The 22693-nt window shown below is 41.8% G+C and overlaps 14 non-coding genes across 14 annotated transcripts; all 14 read left to right on the forward strand.

The window, feature by feature from the left end:
* The first annotated feature begins 780 nt into the window (after positions 1-780).
* LOC144467183 (U4 spliceosomal RNA) lies at positions 781-921 on the forward strand. The gene has a single exon (XR_013493545.1). It is a non-coding gene; the product is annotated as a U4 spliceosomal RNA (small nuclear RNA).
* Positions 922-3414: 2493 nt separating this feature from the next.
* On the forward strand, positions 3415-3555 carry LOC144467157 (U4 spliceosomal RNA). Its single transcript, XR_013493519.1, has one exon. It is a non-coding gene; the product is annotated as a U4 spliceosomal RNA (small nuclear RNA).
* Positions 3556-4485: 930 nt separating this feature from the next.
* On the forward strand, positions 4486-4626 carry LOC144467121 (U4 spliceosomal RNA). The gene has a single exon (XR_013493483.1). It is a non-coding gene; the product is annotated as a U4 spliceosomal RNA (small nuclear RNA).
* A 2492-nt stretch (positions 4627-7118) lies between these two features.
* Positions 7119-7259, forward strand: LOC144467158 (U4 spliceosomal RNA). The gene has a single exon (XR_013493520.1). It is a non-coding gene; the product is annotated as a U4 spliceosomal RNA (small nuclear RNA).
* A 931-nt stretch (positions 7260-8190) lies between these two features.
* LOC144467122 (U4 spliceosomal RNA) lies at positions 8191-8331 on the forward strand. The gene has a single exon (XR_013493484.1). It is a non-coding gene; the product is annotated as a U4 spliceosomal RNA (small nuclear RNA).
* Positions 8332-10824: 2493 nt separating this feature from the next.
* On the forward strand, positions 10825-10965 carry LOC144467159 (U4 spliceosomal RNA). Its single transcript, XR_013493521.1, has one exon. It is a non-coding gene; the product is annotated as a U4 spliceosomal RNA (small nuclear RNA).
* Positions 10966-11896: 931 nt separating this feature from the next.
* LOC144467140 (U4 spliceosomal RNA) lies at positions 11897-12037 on the forward strand. The gene has a single exon (XR_013493502.1). It is a non-coding gene; the product is annotated as a U4 spliceosomal RNA (small nuclear RNA).
* Positions 12038-14530: 2493 nt separating this feature from the next.
* Positions 14531-14671, forward strand: LOC144467137 (U4 spliceosomal RNA). The gene has a single exon (XR_013493499.1). It is a non-coding gene; the product is annotated as a U4 spliceosomal RNA (small nuclear RNA).
* Positions 14672-15602: 931 nt separating this feature from the next.
* LOC144467184 (U4 spliceosomal RNA) lies at positions 15603-15743 on the forward strand. Its single transcript, XR_013493546.1, has one exon. It is a non-coding gene; the product is annotated as a U4 spliceosomal RNA (small nuclear RNA).
* A 2493-nt stretch (positions 15744-18236) lies between these two features.
* LOC144467190 (U4 spliceosomal RNA) lies at positions 18237-18377 on the forward strand. Its single transcript, XR_013493552.1, has one exon. It is a non-coding gene; the product is annotated as a U4 spliceosomal RNA (small nuclear RNA).
* Positions 18378-19308: 931 nt separating this feature from the next.
* LOC144467103 (U4 spliceosomal RNA) lies at positions 19309-19449 on the forward strand. The gene has a single exon (XR_013493465.1). It is a non-coding gene; the product is annotated as a U4 spliceosomal RNA (small nuclear RNA).
* Positions 19450-20380: 931 nt separating this feature from the next.
* LOC144467123 (U4 spliceosomal RNA) lies at positions 20381-20521 on the forward strand. The gene has a single exon (XR_013493485.1). It is a non-coding gene; the product is annotated as a U4 spliceosomal RNA (small nuclear RNA).
* A 931-nt stretch (positions 20522-21452) lies between these two features.
* On the forward strand, positions 21453-21593 carry LOC144467124 (U4 spliceosomal RNA). Its single transcript, XR_013493486.1, has one exon. It is a non-coding gene; the product is annotated as a U4 spliceosomal RNA (small nuclear RNA).
* Positions 21594-22524: 931 nt separating this feature from the next.
* Positions 22525-22665, forward strand: LOC144467186 (U4 spliceosomal RNA). The gene has a single exon (XR_013493548.1). It is a non-coding gene; the product is annotated as a U4 spliceosomal RNA (small nuclear RNA).
* The last annotated feature ends 28 nt before the right edge of the window (positions 22666-22693 follow it).

The following is a 22693-nucleotide window of genomic DNA, read 5'->3' on the forward strand; positions in this document are numbered from 1 at the left end:
TCCGCAATAGAGAAGAAAACAGGTTTTGCAGCGGGCTGGGTACATAAATATATGCTGTAAATTTGGGCATTTTAACATTGATGACTTTGAGGATTGGCTTGCTTCTGGAGCCTGCCTCAAGTGGCCATTCAAGGAACTGCAGTTTTTGGAAGTTCTGTGTTGGCTTCACTTTTCAGCCCTGGAGAGTGCATTTTGGGATTGACCCGTGTTGGCTGGCTTGGTTTGAACTGACAAAAGAAGGCTTGAACAAGGGATAGTACAGCCCTGGTCTGACTCTGGACATTGCTATGAAAGGGGTAAATGGAGGTTATCCAAAGGATCTACTATTTCCCTCTCCCCCATGAATGCCATGACATGGAAAATATGTAGTTTGTAGTCAACAAACCAGTGACATGCAACACAAACATGACTGTACACCCCGTAAGGTTGTAGTCGTCCTCTATAATGGAAAGAATGAGCCAAGATCTGTGCTTTCTCAAGCTGTCTTTAAGTCATCAGACTACCATTAACCAGTTTTAGACAGCCTGGATCCTTGATTAAATATGCCTTTATTTGTAATCTTGGTTTACCCCAGTAGTCTAACAAAGAAGGTATTCAAAGAGTTTAGTATTTCCCCCATCCCCCATGACTGCCACTACATGGAAAAGGCGTGGTTTGTAGTCAGTAAGCCAATCACATGCAAAATCAGCATTACTGTACACCCCATCAGGTTAGAGAAATGCACCATGTGTGTTGTGAGTGTTTGACAAGGACCACTTTAATCTTGTGGAGGTAATGGGCATCCTTTCGCAGAGGCAATATCATAGTCTATGAAGTTTTACTGAGACGTGATTATTGCTAGTTGAAAACTTAACCCAATACCCCGCCGGGATGACTTGAAATATAGTCAGCTCAGGCAATTTTTGTTGGTCTCCAAGGAGACGTACAAGTCTGTTCTAAGGTTAAATCCTGCACCCGAGTCTAGTGACCATGGCCCTAACATGGGTGAATACAGTCAAGGGTTTTTTTTGCTCTTTCAACCTGTCTTTATATCTGAAAGTCTGTACAGTCCAAATTGAAAAACTGCTTTTGAAATCCGTAATAGACTAGCAAACATTTTTTGCAGCGGGCTGGGTACATAAATATATGCCGTAAATTTGGGCATTTTAACATTGATGACTTTGAGGATTGGCTTGCTTCTGGAGCCTGCCTCAAGTGGCCATTCAAGGAACTGCAGTTTTTGGAAGTTCTGTGTTGGCTTCACTTTTCAGCCCTGGAGAGTGCATCTTGGGATTTACCCATGTTGGCTGGCTTGGTTTGAATTGACAAAAGAAGGCTTGAACAAGGGATAGTACAGCCCTGGGGCCTGTATCACGAAGCGAGATCAACCTTTCCTGGGTTACCCAGACCTATCCTGGGTTGACTAACCCTAACAATGGCAATCAGGATAATCGGTATCACGACGCTGGATATCAACTCGGTAAATCAACCCAGGGTTGCTTTATCAAAAGCCGTGAACGCGCACGCAGCGGACCAATCACAATCATGAGAGAAGCGCAGCGTCACTGAGCGTCCTCACTGAGCGTCCTCACTGAGCGTCCTCACAGAGCGCTGTATGTGAGGAAAAAAAGTATTTCTCGTGAGGATCAGAGATTAACTCTACTAAAATATGAGGAGGAGGAAAGCAACATTAGAGAAAAGGCCAACACCGTGGCAGCTGCAGGAGGAGGAAACATGCGTGGCAACGCATAACGGGATGAATAATGTTTAGTTTTAGTTTAGATTAGTTTATTTGCACATAATGTTAAAAACAGACAGTATAAAATTTACAAGATTAAACAAAGAAAAGTGCCGGAGAGGTTAGAAGCCACTAAAAGCTTATCAAAGAAATTCCCCTGTCAAAACATCAATGAAATCACATGATAGAGAAGGAAAAAAAACGGGTCAGGAAAGAAGAAATAGAGGAGGAGAGAGGGAAAAATCAAGACAAAACAAGGTAGCAAATAAAATGATGTGTAGGTTAAATTACTCATCACTGGTTCAAGTAGCTACAGTACCTCTACCTGTACATCTGACACTGATCACACCCTTGAATCCCATGAAATCAATGCTGCGCAGATGAATTGCGTGTATTACAATTATCGTCTAACATCATTGCGTCTGATAAATTGGTCTTCTTTGTCATAACGTTATATATGCTACAATAAAGCTTAAAGCTGACGCCACAATTAAATCATATCAACACCAAATTGATAGTCTGAATAAAATCATCCTGATATTGAGCTGTGTTAGAAATTAACAGCTGCGCAGAAATATACCTAGTCTCCCTCTTTAAAAAACAAAAAGGAAAATCCCTCAAACACCATGAAGTGTAGACATGATAGGCTACTTTCCACATTTCCAGCAGCAAAGCTGTCAATTAGGCCCATTATCTTTAACAGGGATCATTTCCTCCAACAAAACAAAATGTTGGCACTAATTAATGGTGCTATTAAGTGTCCGCAAATGATCAGTTTCTTTCTTATGAAGGGGTGGGATGAAAGTTCGACTCCTTTCCACTCCGTTTTGAACAATCTTTTCATTGTCTGTTGTTGTTGCTTTCTTTTCTTTTTTAATGTTCAAAATAAACTTTCAAATCAAAATCAATCAAATTAATTAAACTTCCCATCATGACTGGGCTGCATTTCTGTCAGCGGAGTCATTTTTTTCCGAACAGCTGATTGGCCAGTGGGTGGTGCTTTTTACAGGATCAGATTCAACCCTGAACTTACCCTGCTCCGGAGCAGGATAGCCGTTCAGAGTAAGTTACCATGGTGATCTACCCCAATAAGAACTGAACCGGCTTCGTGAGACCAAAAACCCAGGGTTAACCCTGAAGTTACCTCGCTGAGACAAAATCCTGCTTCGTGATACAGGCCCCCGGTCTGACTCTGGACATTGCTATGAAAGGGGTAAATGGAGGTTATCCAAAGGATCTACTATTTCCCTCTCCCCCATGAATGCCATGACATGGAAAATATGTAGTTTGTAGTCACCAAACCAGTGACATGCAACACAAACATGACTGTACACCCCGTAAGGTTGTAGTCGTCCTCTATAATGGAAAGAATGAGCCAAGATCTGTGCTTTCTCAAGCTGTCTTTAAGTCATCAGACTACCATTAACCAGTTTTAGACAGCCTGGATCCTTGATTAAATATGCCTTTATTTGTAATCTTGGTTTACCCCAGTAGTCTAACAAAGAAGGTATTCAAAGAGTTTAGTATTTCCCCCATCCCCCATGACTGCCACTACATGGAAAAGGCGTGGTTTGTAGTCAATAAGCCAATCACATGCAAAATCAGCATTACTGTACACCCCATCAGGTTAGAGAAATGCACCATGTGTGTTGTGAGTGTTTGACAAGGACCACTTTAATCTTGTGGAGGTAATGGGCATCCTTTCGCAGAGGCAATATCATAGTCTATGAAGTTTTACTGAGACGTGATTATTGCTAGTTGAAAACTTAACCCAATACCCCGCCGGGATGACTTGAAATATAGTCAGCTCAGGCAATTTTTGTTGGTCTCCAAAGAGACGTACAAGTCTGTTCTAAGGTTAAATCCTGCACCCGAGTCTAGTGACCATGGCCCTAACATGGGTGAATACAGTCAAGGTTTTGTTGCTCTTTCAACCTGTCTTTATATCTGAAAGTCTGTACAGTCCAACTTGAAAAACTACTTTTGAAATCCGCAATAGAGAAGAAAACAGGTTTTGCAGCGGGCTGGGTACATAAATATATGCTGTAAATTTGGGCATTTTAACATTGATGACTTTGAGGATTGGCTTGCTTCTGGAGCCTGCCTCAAGTGGCCATTCAAGGAACTGCAGTTTTTGGAAGTTCTGTGTTGGCTTCACTTTTCAGCCCTGGAGAGTGCATTTTGGGATTGACCCGTTTTGGCTGGCTTGGTTTGAACTGACAAAAGAAGGCTTGAACAAGGGATAGTACAGCCCTGGTCTGACTCTGGACATTGCTATGAAAGGGGTAAATGGAGGTTATCCAAAGGATCTACTATTTCCCTCTCCCCCATGAATGCCATGACATGGAAAATATGTAGTTTGTAGTCAACAAACCAGTGACATGCAACACAAACATGACTGTACACCCCGTAAGGTTGTAGTCGTCCTCTATAATGGAAAGAATGAGCCAAGATCTGTGCTTTCTCAAGCTGTCTTTAAGTCATCAGACTACTTTAACCAGTTTTAGACAGCCTGGATCCTTGATTAAATATGCCTTTATTTGTAATCTTGGTTTACCCCAGTAGTCTAACAAAGAAGGTATTCAAAGAGTTTAGTATTTCCCCCATCCCCCATGACTGCCACTACATGGAAAGGGCGTGGTTTGTAGTCAGTAAGCCAATCACATGCAAAATCAGCATTACTGTACACCCCATCAGGTTAGAGAAATGCACCATGTGTGTTGTGAGTGTTTGACAAGGACCACTTTAATCTTGTGGAGGTAATGGGCATCCTTTCGCAGAGGCAATATCATAGTCTATGAAGTTTTACTGAGACGTGATTATTGCTAGTTGAAAACTTAACCCAATACCCTGCCGGGATGACTTGAAATATAGTCAGCTCAGGCAATTTTTGTTGGTCTCCAAGGAGACGTACAAGTCTGTTCTAAGGTTAAATCCTGCACCCGAGTCTAGTGACCATGGCCCTAACATGGGTGAATACAGTCAAGTTTTTTTTTGCTCTTTCAACCTGTCTTTATATCTGAAAGTCTGTACAGTCCAAATTGAAAAACTGCTTTTGAAATCCGTAATAGACTAGAAAACATTTTTTGCAGCGGGCTGGGTACATAAATATATGCCGTAAATTTGGGCATTTTAACATTGATGACTTTGAGGATTGGCTTGCTTCTGGAGCCTGCCTCAAGTGGCCATTCAAGGAACTGCAGTTTTTGGAAGTTCTGTGTTGGCTTCACTTTTCAGCCCTGGAGAGTGCATCTTGGGATTTACCCATGTTGGCTGGCTTGGTTTGAATTGACAAAAGAAGGCTTGAACAAGGGATAGTACAGCCCTGGGGCCTGTATCACGAAGCGAGATCAACCTTTCCTGGGTTACCCAGACCTATCCTGGGTTGACTAACCCTAACAATGGCAATCAGGATAATCGGTATCACGACGCTGGATATCAACTCGGTAAATCAACCCAGGGTTGCTTTATCAAAAGCCGTGAACGCGCACGCAGCGGACCAATCACAATCATGAGAGAAGCGCAGCGTCACTGAGCGTCCTCACTGAGCGTCCTCACTGAGCGTCCTCACAGAGCGCTGTATGTGAGGAAAAAAAGTATTTCTCGTGAGGATCAGAGATTAACTCTACTAAAATATGAGGAGGAGGAAAGCAACATTAGAGAAAAGGCCAACACCGTGGCAGCTGCAGGAGGAGGAAACATGCGTGGCAACGCATAACGGGATGAATAATGTTTAGTTTTAGTTTAGATTAGTTTATTTGCACATAATGTTAAAAACAGACAGTATAAAATTTACAAGATTAAACAAAGAAAAGTGCCGGAGAGGTTAGAAGCCACTAAAAGCTTATCAAAGAAATTCCCCTGTCAAAACATCAATGAAATCACATGATAGAGAAGGAAAAAAAACGGGTCAGGAAAGAAGAAATAGAGGAGGAGAGAGGGAAAAATCAAGACAAAACAAGGTAGCAAATAAAATGATGTGTAGGTTAAATTACTCATCACTGGTTCAAGTAGCTACAGTACCTCTACCTGTACATCTGACACTGATCACACCCTTGAATCCCATGAAATCAATGCTGCGCAGATGAATTGCGTGTATTACAATTATCGTCTAACATCATTGCGTCTGATAAATTGGTCTTCTTTGTCATAACGTTATATATGCTACAATAAAGCTTAAAGCTGACGCCACAATTAAATCATATCAACACCAAATTGATAGTCTGAATAAAATCATCCTGATATTGAGCTGTGTTAGAAATTAACAGCTGCGCAGAAATATACCTAGTCTCCCTCTTTAAAAAACAAAAAGGAAAATCCCTCAAACACCATGAAGTGTAGACATGATAGGCTACTTTCCACATTTCCAGCAGCAAAGCTGTCAATTAGGCCCATTATCTTTAACAGGGATCATTTCCTCCAACAAAACAAAATGTTGGCACTAATTAATGGTGCTATTAAGTGTCCGCAAATGATCAGTTTCTTTCTTATGAAGGGGTGGGATGAAAGTTCGACTCCTTTCCACTCCGTTTTGAACAATCTTTTCATTGTCTGTTGTTGTTGCTTTCTTTTCTTTTTTAATGTTCAAAATAAACTTTCAAATCAAAATCAATCAAATTAATTAAACTTCCCATCATGACTGGGCTGCATTTCTGTCAGCGGAGTCATTTTTTTCCGAACAGCTGATTGGCCAGTGGGTGGTGCTTTTTACAGGATCAGATTCAACCCTGAACTTACCCTGCTCCGGAGCAGGATAGCCGTTCAGAGTAAGTTACCATGGTGATCTACCCCAATAAGAACTGAACCGGCTTCGTGAGACCAAAAACCCAGGGTTAACCCTGAAGTTACCTCGCTGAGACAAAATCCTGCTTCGTGATACAGGCCCCCGGTCTGACTCTGGACATTGCTATGAAAGGGGTAAATGGAGGTTATCCAAAGGATCTACTATTTCCCTCTCCCCCATGAATGCCATGACATGGAAAATATGTAGTTTGTAGTCACCAAACCAGTGACATGCAACACAAACATGACTGTACACCCCGTAAGGTTGTAGTCGTCCTCTATAATGGAAAGAATGAGCCAAGATCTGTGCTTTCTCAAGCTGTCTTTAAGTCATCAGACTACCATTAACCAGTTTTAGACAGCCTGGATCCTTGATTAAATATGCCTTTATTTGTAATCTTGGTTTACCCCAGTAGTCTAACAAAGAAGGTATTCAAAGAGTTTAGTATTTCCCCCATCCCCCATGACTGCCACTACATGGAAAAGGCGTGGTTTGTAGTCAATAAGCCAATCACATGCAAAATCAGCATTACTGTACACCCCATCAGGTTAGAGAAATGCACCATGTGTGTTGTGAGTGTTTGACAAGGACCACTTTAATCTTGTGGAGGTAATGGGCATCCTTTCGCAGAGGCAATATCATAGTCTATGAAGTTTTACTGAGACGTGATTATTGCTAGTTGAAAACTTAACCCAATACCCCGCCGGGATGACTTGAAATATAGTCAGCTCAGGCAATTTTTGTTGGTCTCCAAAGAGACGTACAAGTCTGTTCTAAGGTTAAATCCTGCACCCGAGTCTAGTGACCATGGCCCTAACATGGGTGAATACAGTCAAGGTTTTGTTGCTCTTTCAACCTGTCTTTATATCTCAAAGTCTGTACAGTCCAACTTGAAAAACTACTTTTGAAATCCGCAATAGAGAAGAAAACAGGTTTTGCAGCGGGCTGGGTACATAAATATATGCTGTAAATTTGGTCATTTTAACATTGATGACTTTGAGGATTGGCTTGCTTCTGGAGCCTGCCTCAAGTGGCCATTCAAGGAACTGCAGTTTTTGGAAGTTCTGTGTTGGCTTCACTTTTCAGCCCTGGAGAGTGCATCTTGGGATTGACCCGTGTTGGCTGGCTTGGTTTGAACTGACAAAAGAAGGCTTGAACAAGGGATAGTACAGCCCTGGTCTGACTCTGGACATTGCTATGAAAGGGGTAAATGGAGGTTATCCAAAGGATCTACTATTTCCCTCTCCCCCATGAATGCCATGACATGGAAAATATGTAGTTTGTAGTCAACAAACCAGTGACATGCAACACAAACATGACTGTACACCCCGTAAGGTTGTAGTCGTCCTCTATAATGGAAAGAATGAGCCAAGATCTGTGCTTTCTCAAGCTGTCTTTAAGTCATCAGACTACCATTAACCAGTTTTAGACAGCCTGGATCCTTGATTAAATATGCCTTTATTTGTAATCTTGGTTTACCCCAGTAGTCTAACAAAGAAGGTATTCAAAGAGTTTAGTATTTCCCCCATCCCCCATGACTGCCACTACATGGAAAGGGCGTGGTTTGTAGTCAGTAAGCCAATCACATGCAAAATCAGCATTACTGTACACCCCATCAGGTTAGAGAAATGCACCATGTGTGTTGTGAGTGTTTGACAAGGACCACTTTAATCTTGTGGAGGTAATGGGCATCCTTTCGCAGAGGCAATATCATAGTCTATGAAGTTTTACTGAGACGTGATTATTGCTAGTTGAAAACTTAACCCAATACCCTGCCGGGATGACTTGAAATATAGTCAGCTCAGGCAATTTTTGTTGGTCTCCAAGGAGACGTACAAGTCTGTTCTAAGGTTAAATCCTGCACCAGAGTCTAGTGACCATGGCCCTAACATGGGTGAATACAGTCAAGGTTTTTTTTTGCTCTTTCAACCTGTCTTTATATCTGAAAGTCTGTACAGTCCAAATTGAAAAACTGCTTTTGAAATCCGTAATAGACTAGAAAACATTTTTTGCAGCGGGCTGGGTACATAAATATATGCCGTAAATTTGGGCATTTTAACATTGATGACTTTGAGGATTGGCTTGCTTCTGGAGCCTGCCTCAAGTGGCCATTCAAGGAACTGCAGTTTTTGGAAGTTCTGTGTTGGCTTCACTTTTCAGCCCTGGAGAGTGCATCTTGGGATTTACCCATGTTGGCTGGCTTGGTTTGAATTGACAAAAGAAGGCTTGAACAAGGGATAGTACAGCCCTGGGGCCTGTATCACGAAGCGAGATCAACCTTTCCTGGGTTACCCAGACCTATCCTGGGTTGACTAACCCTAACAATGGCAATCAGGATAATCGGTATCACGACGCTGGATATCAACTCGGTAAATCAACCCAGGGTTGCTTTATCAAAAGCCGTGAACGCGCACGCAGCGGACCAATCACAATCATGAGAGAAGCGCAGCGTCACTGAGCGTCCTCACTGAGCGTCCTCACTGAGCGTCCTCACAGAGCGCTGTATGTGAGGAAAAAAAGTATTTCTCGTGAGGATCAGAGATTAACTCTACTAAAATATGAGGAGGAGGAAAGCAACATTAGAGAAAAGGCCAACACCGTGGCAGCTGCAGGAGGAGGAAACATGCGTGGCAACGCATAACGGGATGAATAATGTTTAGTTTTAGTTTAGATTAGTTTATTTGCACATAATGTTAAAAACAGACAGTATAAAATTTACAAGATTAAACAAAGAAAAGTGCCGGAGAGGTAAGAAGCCACTAAAAGCTTATCAAAGAAATTCCCCTGTCAAAACATCAATGAAATCACATGATAGAGAAGGAAAAAAAACGGGTCAGGAAAGAAGAAATAGAGGAGGAGAGAGGGAAAAATCAAGACAAAACAAGGTAGCAAATAAAATGATGTGTAGGTTAAATTACTCATCACTGGTTCAAGTAGCTACAGTACCTCTACCTGTACATCTGACACTGATCACACCCTTGAATCCCATGAAATCAATGCTGCGCAGATGAATTGCGTGTATTACAATTATCGTCTAACATCATTGCGTCTGATAAATTGGTCTTCTTTGTCATAACGTTATATATGCTACAATAAAGCTTAAAGCTGACGCCACAATTAAATCATATCAACACCAAATTGATAGTCTGAATAAAATCATCCTGATATTGAGCTGTGTTAGAAATTAACAGCTGCGCAGAAATATACCTAGTCTCCCTCTTTAAAAAACAAAAAGGAAAATCCCTCAAACACCATGAAGTGTAGACATGATAGGCTACTTTCCACATTTCCAGCAGCAAAGCTGTCAATTAGGCCCATTATCTTTAACAGGGATCATTTCCTCCAACAAAACAAAATGTTGGCACTAATTAATGGTGCTATTAAGTGTCCGCAAATGATCAGTTTCTTTCTTATGAAGGGGTGGGATGAAAGTTCGACTCCTTTCCACTCCGTTTTGAACAATCTTTTCATTGTCTGTTGTTGTTGCTTTCTTTTCTTTTTTAATGTTCAAAATAAACTTTCAAATCAAAATCAATCAAATTAATTAAACTTCCCATCATGACTGGGCTGCATTTCTGTCAGCGGAGTCATTTTTTTCCGAACAGCTGATTGGCCAGTGGGTGGTGCTTTTTACAGGATCAGATTCAACCCTGAACTTACCCTGCTCCGGAGCAGGATAGCCGTTCAGAGTAAGTTACCATGGTGATCTACCCCAATAAGAACTGAACCGGCTTCGTGAGACCAAAAACCCAGGGTTAACCCTGAAGTTACCTCGCTGAGACAAAATCCTGCTTCGTGATACAGGCCCCCGGTCTGACTCTGGACATTGCTATGAAAGGGGTAAATGGAGGTTATCCAAAGGATCTACTATTTCCCTCTCCCCCATGAATGCCATGACATGGAAAATATGTAGTTTGTAGTCACCAAACCAGTGACATGCAACACAAACATGACTGTACACCCCGTAAGGTTGTAGTCGTCCTCTATAATGGAAAGAATGAGCCAAGATCTGTGCTTTCTCAAGCTGTCTTTAAGTCATCAGACTACCATTAACCAGTTTTAGACAGCCTGGATCCTTGATTAAATATGCCTTTATTTGTAATCTTGGTTTACCCCAGTAGTCTAACAAAGAAGGTATTCAAAGAGTTTAGTATTTCCCCCATCCCCCATGACTGCCACTACATGGAAAAGGCGTGGTTTGTAGTCAATAAGCCAATCACATGCAAAATCAGCATTACTGTACACCCCATCAGGTTAGAGAAATGCACCATGTGTGTTGTGAGTGTTTGACAAGGACCACTTTAATCTTGTGGAGGTAATGGGCATCCTTTCGCAGAGGCAATATCATAGTCTATGAAGTTTTACTGAGACGTGATTATTGCTAGTTGAAAACTTAACCCAATACCCCGCCGGGATGACTTGAAATATAGTCAGCTCAGGCAATTTTTGTTGGTCTCCAAAGAGACGTACAAGTCTGTTCTAAGGTTAAATCCTGCACCCGAGTCTAGTGACCATGGCCCTAACATGGGTGAATACAGTCAAGGTTTTGTTGCTCTTTCAACCTGTCTTTATATCTCAAAGTCTGTACAGTCCAACTTGAAAAACTACTTTTGAAATCCGCAATAGAGAAGAAAACAGGTTTTGCAGCGGGCTGGGTACATAAATATATGCTGTAAATTTGGTCATTTTAACATTGATGACTTTGAGGATTGGCTTGCTTCTGGAGCCTGCCTCAAGTGGCCATTCAAGGAACTGCAGTTTTTGGAAGTTCTGTGTTGGCTTCACTTTTCAGCCCTGGAGAGTGCATTTTGAGATTGACCCGTGTTGGCTGGCTTGGTTTGAACTGACAAAAGAAGGCTTGAACAAGGGATAGTACAGCCCTGGTCTGACTCTGGACATTGCTATGAAAGGGGTAAATGGAGGTTATCCAAAGGATCTACTATTTCCCTCTCCCCCATGAATGCCATGACATGGAAAATATGTAGTTTGTAGTCAACAAACCAGTGACATGCAACACAAACATGACTGTACACCCCGTAAGGTTGTAGTCGTCCTCTATAATGGAAAGAATGAGCCAAGATCTGTGCTTTCTCAAGCTGTCTTTAAGTCATCAGACTACCATTAACCAGTTTTAGACAGCCTGGATCCTTGATTAAATATGCCTTTATTTGTAATCTTGGTTTACCCCAGTAGTCTAACAAAGAAGGTATTCAAAGAGTTTAGTATTTCCCCCATCCCCCATGACTGCCACTACATGGAAAGGGCGTGGTTTGTAGTCAGTAAGCCAATCACATGCAAAATCAGCATTACTGTACACCCCATCAGGTTAGAGAAATGCACCATGTGTGTTGTGAGTGTTTGACAAGGACCACTTTAATCTTGTGGAGGTAATGGGCATCCTTTCGCAGAGGCAATATCATAGTCTATGAAGTTTTACTGAGACCTGATTATTGCTAGTTGAAAACTTAACCCAATACCCCGCCGGGATGACTTGAAATATAGTCAGCTCAGGCAATTTTTGTTGGTCTCCAAGGAGACGTACAAGTCTGTTCTAAGGTTAAATCCTGCACCCGAGTCTAGTGACCATGGCCCTAACATGGGTGAATACAGTCAAGGTTTTTTTTTGCTCTTTCAACCTGTCTTTATATCTGAAAGTCTGTACAGTCCAAATTGAAAAACTGCTTTTGAAATCCGTAATAGACTAGAAAACATTTTTTGCAGCGGGCTGGGTACATAAATATATGCCGTAAATTTGGGCATTTTAACATTGATGACTTTGAGGATTGGCTTGCTTCTGGAGCCTGCCTCAAGTGGCCATTCAAGGAACTGCAGTTTTTGGAAGTTCTGTGTTGGCTTCACTTTTCAGCCCTGGAGAGTGCATCTTGGGATTTACCCATGTTGGCTGGCTTGGTTTGAATTGACAAAAGAAGGCTTGAACAAGGGATAGTACAGCCCTGGGGCCTGTATCACGAAGCGAGATCAACCTTTCCTGGGTTACCCAGACCTATCCTGGGTTGACTAACCCTAACAATGGCAATCAGGATAATCGGTATCACGACGCTGGATATCAACTCGGTAAATCAACCCAGGGTTGCTTTATCAAAAGCCGTGAACGCGCACGCAGCGGACCAATCACAATCATGAGAGAAGCGCAGCGTCACTGAGCGTCCTCACTGAGCGTCCTCACTGAGCGTCCTCACAGAGCGCTGTATGTGAGGAAAAAAAGTATTTCTCGTGAGGATCAGAGATTAACTCTACTAAAATATGAGGAGGAGGAAAGCAACATTAGAGAAAAGGCCAACACCGTGGCAGCTGCAGGAGGAGGAAACATGCGTGGCAACGCATAACGGGATGAATAATGTTTAGTTTTAGTTTAGATTAGTTTATTTGCACATAATGTTAAAAACAGACAGTATAAAATTTACAAGATTAAACAAAGAAAAGTGCCGGAGAGGTTAGAAGCCACTAAAAGCTTATCAAAGAAATTCCCCTGTCAAAACATCAATGAAATCACATGATAGAGAAGGAAAAAAAACGGGTCAGGAAAGAAGAAATAGAGGAGGAGAGAGGGAAAAATCAAGACAAAACAAGGTAGCAAATAAAATGATGTGTAGGTTAAATTACTCATCACTGGTTCAAGTAGCTACAGTACCTGTACCTGTACATCTGACACTGATCACACCCTTGAATCCCATGAAATCAATGCTGCGCAGATGAATTGCGTGTATTACAATTATCGTCTAACATCATAGCGTCTGATAAATTGGTCTTCTTTGTCATAACGTTATATATGCTACAATAAAGCTTAAAGCTGACGCCACAATTAAATCATATCAACACCAAATTGATAGTCTGAATAAAATCATCCTGATATTGAGCTGTGTTAGAAATTAACAGCTGCGCAGAAATATACCTAGTCTCCCTCTTTAAAAAACAAAAAGGAAAATCCCTCAAACACCATGAAGTGTAGACATGATAGGCTACTTTCCACATTTCCAGCAGCAAAGCTGTCAATTAGGCCCATTATCTTTAACAGGGATCATTTCCTCCAACAAAACAAAATGTTGGCACTAATTAATGGTGCTATTAAGTGTCCGCAAATGATCAGTTTCTTTCTTATGAAGGGGTGGGATGAAAGTTCGACTCCTTTCCACTCCGTTTTGAACAATCTTTTCATTGTCTGTTGTTGTTGCTTTCTTTTCTTTTTTAATGTTCAAAATAAACTTTCAAATCAAAATCAATCAAATTAATTAAACTTCCCATCATGACTGGGCTGCATTTCTGTCAGCGGAGTCATTTTTTTCCGAACAGCTGATTGGCCAGTGGGTGGTGCTTTTTACAGGATCAGATTCAACCCTGAACTTACCCTGCTCCGGAGCAGGATAGCCGTTCAGAGTAAGTTACCATGGTGATCTACCCCAATAAGAACTGAACCGGCTTCGTGAGACCAAAAACCCAGGGTTAACCCTGAAGTTACCTCGCTGAGACAAAATCCTGCTTCGTGATACAGGCCCCCGGTCTGACTCTGGACATTGCTATGAAAGGGGTAAATGGAGGTTATCCAAAGGATCTACTATTTCCCTCTCCCCCATGAATGCCATGACATGGATAATATGTAGTTTGTAGTCACCAAACCAGTGACATGCAACACAAACATGACTGTACACCCCGTAAGGTTGTAGTCGTCCTCTATAATGGAAAGAATGAGCCAAGATCTGTGCTTTCTCAAGCTGTCTTTAAGTCATCAGACTACCATTAACCAGTTTTAGACAGCCTGGATCCTTGATTAAATATGCCTTTATTTGTAATCTTGGTTTACCCCAGTAGTCTAACAAAGAAGGTATTCAAAGAGTTTAGTATTTCCCCCATCCCCCATGACTGCCACTACATGGAAAAGGCGTGGTTTGTAGTCAATAAGCCAATCACATGCAAAATCAGCATTACTGTACACCCCATCAGGTTAGAGAAATGCACCATGTGTGTTGTGAGTGTTTGACAAGGACCACTTTAATCTTGTGGAGGTAATGGGCATCCTTTCGCAGAGGCAATATCATAGTCTATGAAGTTTTACTGAGACCTGATTATTGCTAGTTGAAAACTTAACCCAATACCCCGCCGGGATGACTTGAAATATAGTCAGCTCAGGCAATTTTTGTTGGTCTCCAAAGAGACGTACAAGTCTGTTCTAAGGTTAAATCCTGCACCCGAGTCTAGTGACCATGGCCCTAACATGGGTGAATACAGTCAAGGTTTTGTTGCTCTTTCAACCTGTCTTTATATCTGAAAGTCTGTACAGTCCAACTTGAAAAACTACTTTTGAAATCCGCAATAGAGAAGAAAACAGGTTTTGCAGCGGGCTGGGTACATAAATATATGCTGTAAATTTGGTCATTTTAACATTGATGACTTTGAGGATTGGCTTGCTTCTGGAGCCTGCCTCAAGTGGCCATTCAAGGAACTGCAGTTTTTGGAAGTTCTGTGTTGGCTTCACTTTTCAGCCCTGGAGAGTGCATTTTGGGATTGACCCGTGTTGGCTGGCTTGGTTTGAACTGACAAAAGAAGGCTTGAACAAGGGATAGTACAGCCCTGGTCTGACTCTGGACATTGCTATGAAAGGGGTAAATGGAGGTTATCCAAAGGATCTACTATTTCCCTCTCCCCCATGAATGCCATGACATGGAAAATATGTAGTTTGTAGTCAACAAACCAGTGACATGCAACACAAACATGACTGTACACCCCGTAAGGTTGTAGTCGTCCTCTATAATGGAAAGAATGAGCCAAGATCTGTGCTTTCTCAAGCTGTCTTTAAGTCATCAGACTACCATTAACCAGTTTTAGACAGCCTGGATCCTTGATTAAATATGCCTTTATTTGTAATCTTGGTTTACCCCAGTAGTCTAACAAAGAAGGTATTCAAAGAGTTTAGTATTTCCCCCATCCCCCATGACTGCCACTACATGGAAAAGGCGTGGTTTGTAGTCAGTAAGCCAATCACATGCAAAATCAGCATTACTGTACACCCCATCAGGTTAGAGAAATGCACCATGTGTGTTGTGAGTGTTTGACAAGGACCACTTTAATCTTGTGGAGGTAATGGGCATCCTTTCGCAGAGGCAATATCATAGTCTATGAAGTTTTACTGAGACGTGATTATTGCTAGTTGAAAACTTAACCCAATACCCCGCCGGGATGACTTGAAATATAGTCAGCTCAGGCAATTTTTGTTGGTCTCCAAGGAGACGTACAAGTCTGTTCTAAGGTTAAATCCTGCACCCGAGTCTAGTGACCATGGCCCTAACATGGGTGAATACAGTCAAGGTTTTTTTTTGCTCTTTCAACCTGTCTTTATATCTGAAAGTCTGTACAGTCCAAATTGAAAAACTGCTTTTGAAATCCGTAATAGACTAGAAAACATTTTTTGCAGCGGGCTGGGTACATAAATATATGCCGTAAATTTGGGCATTTTAACATTGATGACTTTGAGGATTGGCTTGCTTCTGGAGCCTGCCTCAAGTGGCCATTCAAGGAACTGCAGTTTTTGGAAGTTCTGTGTTGGCTTCACTTTTCAGCCCTGGAGAGTGCATCTTGGGATTTACCCATGTTGGCTGGCTTGGTTTGAATTGACAAAAGAAGGCTTGAACAAGGGATAGTACAGCCCTGGGGCCTGTATCACGAAGCGAGATCAACCTTTCCTGGGTTACCCAGACCTATCCTGGGTTGACTAACCCTAACAATGGCAATCAGGATAATCGGTATCACGACGCTGGATATCAACTCGGTAAATCAACCCAGGGTTGCTTTATCAAAAGCCGTGAACGCGCACGCAGCGGACCAATCACAATCATGAGAGAAGCGCAGCGTCACTGAGCGTCCTCACTGAGCGTCCTCACTGAGCGTCCTCACAGAGCGCTGTATGTGAGGAAAAAAAGTATTTCTCGTGAGGATCAGAGATTAACTCTACTAAAATATGAGGAGGAGGAAAGCAACATTAGAGAAAAGGCCAACACCGTGGCAGCTGCAGGAGGAGGAAACATGCGTGGCAACGCATAACGGGATGAATAATGTTTAGTTTTAGTTTAGATTAGTTTATTTGCACATAATGTTAAAAACAGACAGTATAAAATTTACAAGATTAAACAAAGAAAAGTGCCGGAGAGGTTAGAAGCCACTAAAAGCTTATCAAAGAAATTCCCCTGTCAAAACATCAATGAAATCACATGATAGAGAAGAAAAAAAAACGGGTCAGGAAAGAAGAAATAGAGGAGAAGAGAGGGAAAAATCAAGACAAAACAAGGTAGCAAATAAAATGATTTGTAGGTTAAATTACTCATCACTGGTTCAAGTAGCTACAGTACCTGTACCTGTACATCTGACACTGATCACACCCTTGAATCCCATGAAATCAATGCTGCGCAAATGAATTGCGTGTATTACAATTATCGTCTAACATCATTGCGTCTGATAAATTGGTCTTCTTTGTCATAACGTTATATATGCTACAATAAAGCTTAAAGCTGACGCCACAATTAAATCATATCAACACCAAATTGATAGTCTGAATAAAATCATCCTGATATTGAGCTGTGTTAGAAATTAACAGCTGCGCAGAAATATACCTAGTCTCCCTCTTTAAAAAACAAAAAGGAAAATCCCTCAAACACCATGAAGTGTAGACATGATAGGCTACTTTCCACATTTCCAGCAGCAAAGCTGTCAATTAGGCCCATTATCTTTAACAGGGATCATTTCCTCCAACAAAACAAAATGTTGGCACTAATTAATGGTGCTATTAAGTGTCCGCAAATGATCAGTTTCTTTCTTATGAAGGGGTGGGATGAAAGTTCGACTTCTTTCCACTCCGTTTTGAACAATCTTTTCATTGTCTGTTGTTGTTGCTTTCTTTTCTTTTTTAATGTTCAAAATAAACTTTCAAATCAAAATCAATCAAATTAATTAAACTTCCCGTCATGACTGGGCTGCAATTCTGTCAGCGGAGTCATTTTTTTCCGAACAGCTGATTGGCCAGTGGGTGGTGCTTTTTACAGGATCAGATTCAACCCTGAACTTACCCTGCTCCGGAGCAGGATAGCCGTTCAGGGTAAGTTACCATGGTGATCTACCCCGATAAGAACTGAACCGGCTTCGTGAGACCGAAAACCCAGGGTTAACCCTGAAGTTACCTCGCTAAGACAAAATCCTGCTTCGTGATACAGGCCCCCGGTCTGACTCTGGACATTGCTATGAAAGGGGTAAATGGAGGTTATCCAAAGGATGTACTATTTCCCTCTCCCCCATGAATGCCATGACATGGAATATATGTAGTTTGTAGTCAACAAACCAGTGACATGCAACACAAACATGACTGTACACCCCGTAAGGTTGTAATCGTCCTCTATAATGGAAAGAATGAGCCAAGATCTGTGCTTTCTCAAGCTGTCTTTAAGTCATCAGACTACCATTAACCAGTTTTAGACAGCCTGGATCCTTGATTAAATATGCCTTTATTTGTAATCTTGGTTTACCCCAGTAGTCTAACAAAGAAGGTATTCAAAGAGTTTAGTATTTCCCCCATCCCCCATGACTGCCACTACATGGAATAGGCGTGGTTTGTAGTCAATAAGCCAATCACATGCAAAATCAGCATTACTGTACACCCCATCAGGTTAGAGAAATGCACCATGTGTGTTGTGAGTGTTTGACAAGGACCACTTTAATCTTGTGGAGGTAATGGGCATCCTTTCGCAGAGGCAATATCATAGTCTATGAAGTTTTACTGAGACGTGATTATTGCTAGTTGAAAACTTAACCCAATACCCCGCCGGGATGACTTGAATTATAGTCAGCTCAGGCAATTTTTGTTGGTCTCCAAGGAGACGTACAAGTCTGTTCTAAGGTTAAATCCTGCAACCGAGTCTAGTGACCATGGCCCTAACGTGGGTGAATACAGTCAAGGTTTTGTTGCTCTTTCAACCTGTCTTTATATCTGAAAGTCTGTACAGTCCAAATTGAAAAACTACTTTTGAAATCCGCAATAGAGAAGAAAACAGGTTTTGCAGCGGGCAGGGTACATAAATATATGCTGTAAATTTGGTCATTTTAACATTGATGACTTTGAGGATTGGCTTGCTTCTGGAGCCTGCCTCAAGTGGCCATTCAAGGAACTGCAGTTTTTGGAAGTTCTGTGTTGGCTTCACTTTTCAGCCCTGGAGAGTGCATCTTGGGATTGACCCGTGTTGGCTGGCTTGGTTTGAACTGACAAAAGAAGGCTTGAACAAGGGATAGTACAGCCCTGGTCTGACTCTGGACATTGCTATGAAAGGGGTAAATGGAGGTTATCCAAAGGATCTACTATTTCCCTCTCCCCCATGAATGCCATGACATGGAAAATATGTAGTTTGTAGTCAACAAACCAGTGACATGCAACACAAACATGACTGTACACCCCGTAAGGTTGTAGTCGTCCTCTATAATGGAAAGAATGAGCCAAGATCTGTGCTTTCTCAAGCTGTCTTTAAGTCATCAGACTACCATTAACCAGTTTTAGACAGCCTGGATCCTTGATTAAATATGCCTTTATTTGTAATCTTGGTTTGCCCCAGTAGTCTAACAAAGAAGGTATTCAAAAAGTTTAGTATTTCCCCCATCCCCCATGACTGCCACTACATGGAAAAGGCGTGGTTTGTAGTCAATAAGCCAATCACATGCAAAATCAGCATTACTGTACACCCCATCAGGTTAGAGAAATGCACCATGTGTGGTGTGAGTGTTTGACAAGGACCACTTTAATCTTGTGGAGGTAATGGGCATCCTTTCGCAGAGGCAATATCATAGTCTATGAAGTTTTACTGAGACGTGATTATTGCTAGTTGAAAACTTAACCCAATACCCCGCCGGGATGACTTGAAATATGGTCAGCTCAGGCAATTTTTGTTGGTCTCCAAGGAGACGTACAAGTCTGTTCTAAGGTTAAATCCTGCACCCGAGTCTAGTGACCATGGCCCTAACATGGGTGAATACAGTCAAGGTTTTGTTGCTCTTTCAACCTGTCTTTATATCTGAAAGTCTGTACAGTCTAAATTGAAAAACTACTTTTGAAATCCGCAATAGAGAAGAAAACAGGTTTTGCAGCGGGTTGGGTACATAAATATATGCTGTAAATTTGGGCATTTTAACATTGATGACTTTGAGGATTGGCTTGCTTCTGGAGCCTGCCTCAAGTGGCCATTCAAGGAACTGCAGTTTTTGGAAGTTCTGTGTTGGCTTCACTTTTCAGCCCTGGAGAGTGCATCTTGGGATTGACCCGTGTTGGCTGGCTTGGTTTGAATTGACAAAAGAAGGCTTGAACAAGGGATAGTACAGCCCTGGTCTGACTCTGGACATTGCTATGAAAGGGGTAAATGGAGGTTATCCAAAGGATGTACTATTTCCCTCTCCCCCATGAATGCCATGACATGGAAAATATGTAGTTTGTAGTCACCAAACCAGTGACATGCAACACAAACATGACTGTACACCCCGTAAGGTTGTAGTCGTCCTCTATAATGGAAAGAATGAGCCAAGATCTGTGCTTTCTCAAGCTGTCTTTAAGTCATCAGACTACCATTAACCAGTTTTAGACAGCCTGGATCCTTGATTAAATATGCCTTTATTTGTAATCTTGGTTTACCCCAGTAGTCTAACAAAGAAGGTATTCAAAGAGTTTAGTATTTCCCCCATCCCCCATGACTGCCACTACATGGAAAAGGCGTGGTTTGTAGTCAATAAGCCAATCACATGCAAAATCAGCATTACTGTACACCCCATCAGGTTAGAGAAATGCACCATGTGTGTTGTGAGTGTTTGACAAGGACCACTTTAATCTTGTGGAGGTAACGGGCATCCTTTCGCAGAGGCAATATCATAGTCTATGAAGTTTTACTGAGACGTGATTATTGCTAGTTGAAAACTTAACCCAATACCCTGCCGGGATGACTTGAAATATAGTCAGCTCAGGCAATTTTTGTTGGTCTCCAAGGAGACGTACAAGTCTGTTCTAAGGTTAAATCCTGCACCCGAGTCTAGTGACCATGGCCCTAACATGGGTAAATACAGTCAAGGTTTTGTTGCTCTTTCAACCTGTCTTTATATCTGAAAGTCTGTACAGTCCAAATTGAAAAACTACTTTTGAAATCCGCAATAGAGAAGAAAACAGGTTTTGCAGCGGGCGGGGTACATAAATATATGCTGTAAATTTGGGCATTTTAACATTGATGACTTTGAGGATTGGCTTGCTTCTGGAGCCTGCCTCAAGTGGCCATTCAAGGAACTGCAGTTTTTGGAAGTTCTGTGTTGGCTTCACTTTTCAGCCCTGGAGAGTGCATCTTGGGATTGACCCGTGTTGGCTGGCTTGGTTTGAACTGACAAAAGAAGGCTTGAACAAGGGATAGTACAGCCCTGGTCTGACTCTGGACATTGCTATGAAAGGGGTAAATGGAGGTTATCCAAAGGATGTACTATTTCCCTCTCCCCCATGAATGCCATGACATGGAATATATGTAGTTTGTAGTCAACAAACCAGTGACATGCAACACAAACATGACTGTACACCCCGTAAGGTTGTAGTCGTCCTCTATAATGGAAAGAATGAGCCAAGATCTGTGCTTTCTCAAGCTGTCTTTAAGTCATCAGACTACCATTAACCAGTTTTAGACAGCCTGGATCCTTGATTAAATATGCCTTTATTTGTAATCTTGGTTTACCCCAGTAGTCTAACAAAGAAGGTATTCAAAGAGTTTAGTATTTCCCCCATCCCCCATGACTGCCACTACATGGAAAAGGCGTGGTTTGTAGTCAATAAGCCAATCACATGCAAAATCAGCATTACTGTACACCCCATCAGGTTAGAGAAATGCACCATGTGTGTTGTGAGTGTTTGACAAGGACCACTTTAATCTTGTGGAGGTAATGGGCATCCTTTCGCAGAGGCAATATCATAGTCTATGAAGTTTTACTGAGACGTGATTATTGCTAGTTGAAAACTTAACCCAATACCCTGCCGGGATGACTTGAAATATAGTCAGCTCAGGCAATTTTTGTTGGTCTCCAAGGAGACGTACAAGTCTGTTCTAAGGTTAAATCCTGCACCCGAGTCTAGTGACCATGGCCCTAACATGGGTAAATACAGTCAAGGTTTTGTTGCTCTTTCAAACTGTCTTTATATCTGAAAGTCTGTACAGTCCAAATTGAAAAACTACTTTTGAAATCCGCAATAGAGAAGAAAACAGGTTTTGCAGCGGGCGGGGTACATAAATATATGCTGTAAATTTGGGCATTTTAACATTGATGACTTTGAGGATTGGCTTGCTTCTGGAGCCTGCCTCAAGTGGCCATTCAAGGAACTGCAGTTTTTGGAAGTTCTGTGTTGGCTTCACTTTTCAGCCCTGGAGAGTGCATCTTGGGATTGACCCGTGTTGGCTGGCTTGGTTTGAATTGACAAAAGAAGGCTTGAACAAGGGATAGTACAGCCCTGGTCTGACTCTGGACATTGCTATGAAAGGGGTAAATGGAGGTTATCCAAAGGATCTACTATTTCCCTCTCCCCCATGAATGCCATGACATGGAATATATGTAGTTTGTAGTCAACAAACCAGTGACATGCAACACAAACATGACTGTACACCCCGTAAGGTTGTAGTCGTCCTCTATAATGGAAAGAATGAGCCAAGATCTGTGCTTTCTCAAGCTGTCTTTAAGTCATCAGACTACCATTAACCAGTTTTAGACAGCCTGGATCCTTGATTAAATATGCCTTTATTTGTAATCTTGGTTTACCCCAGTAGTCTAACAAAGAAGGTATTCAAAGAGTTTAGTATTTCCCCCATCCCCCATGACTGCCACTACATGGAAAAGGCGTGGTTTGTAGTCAATAAGCCAATCACATGCAAAATCAGCATTACTGTACACCCCATCAGGTTAGAGAAATGCACCATGTGTGTTGTGAGTGTTTGACAAGGACCACTTTAATCTTGTGGAGGTAATGGGCATCCTTTCGCAGAGGCAATATCATAGTCTATGAAGTTTTACTGAGACGTGATTATTGCTAGTTGAAAACTTAACCCAATACCCCGCCGGGATGACTTGAAATATAGTCAGCTCAGGCAATTTTTGTTGGTCTCCAAGGAGACGTACAAGTCTGTTCTAAGGTTAAATCC

This window comes from Epinephelus lanceolatus, chromosome 15 (assembly GCF_041903045.1).
Source record: "Epinephelus lanceolatus isolate andai-2023 chromosome 15, ASM4190304v1, whole genome shotgun sequence".
Lineage (NCBI taxonomy): Eukaryota > Metazoa > Chordata > Actinopteri > Perciformes > Serranidae > Epinephelus > Epinephelus lanceolatus.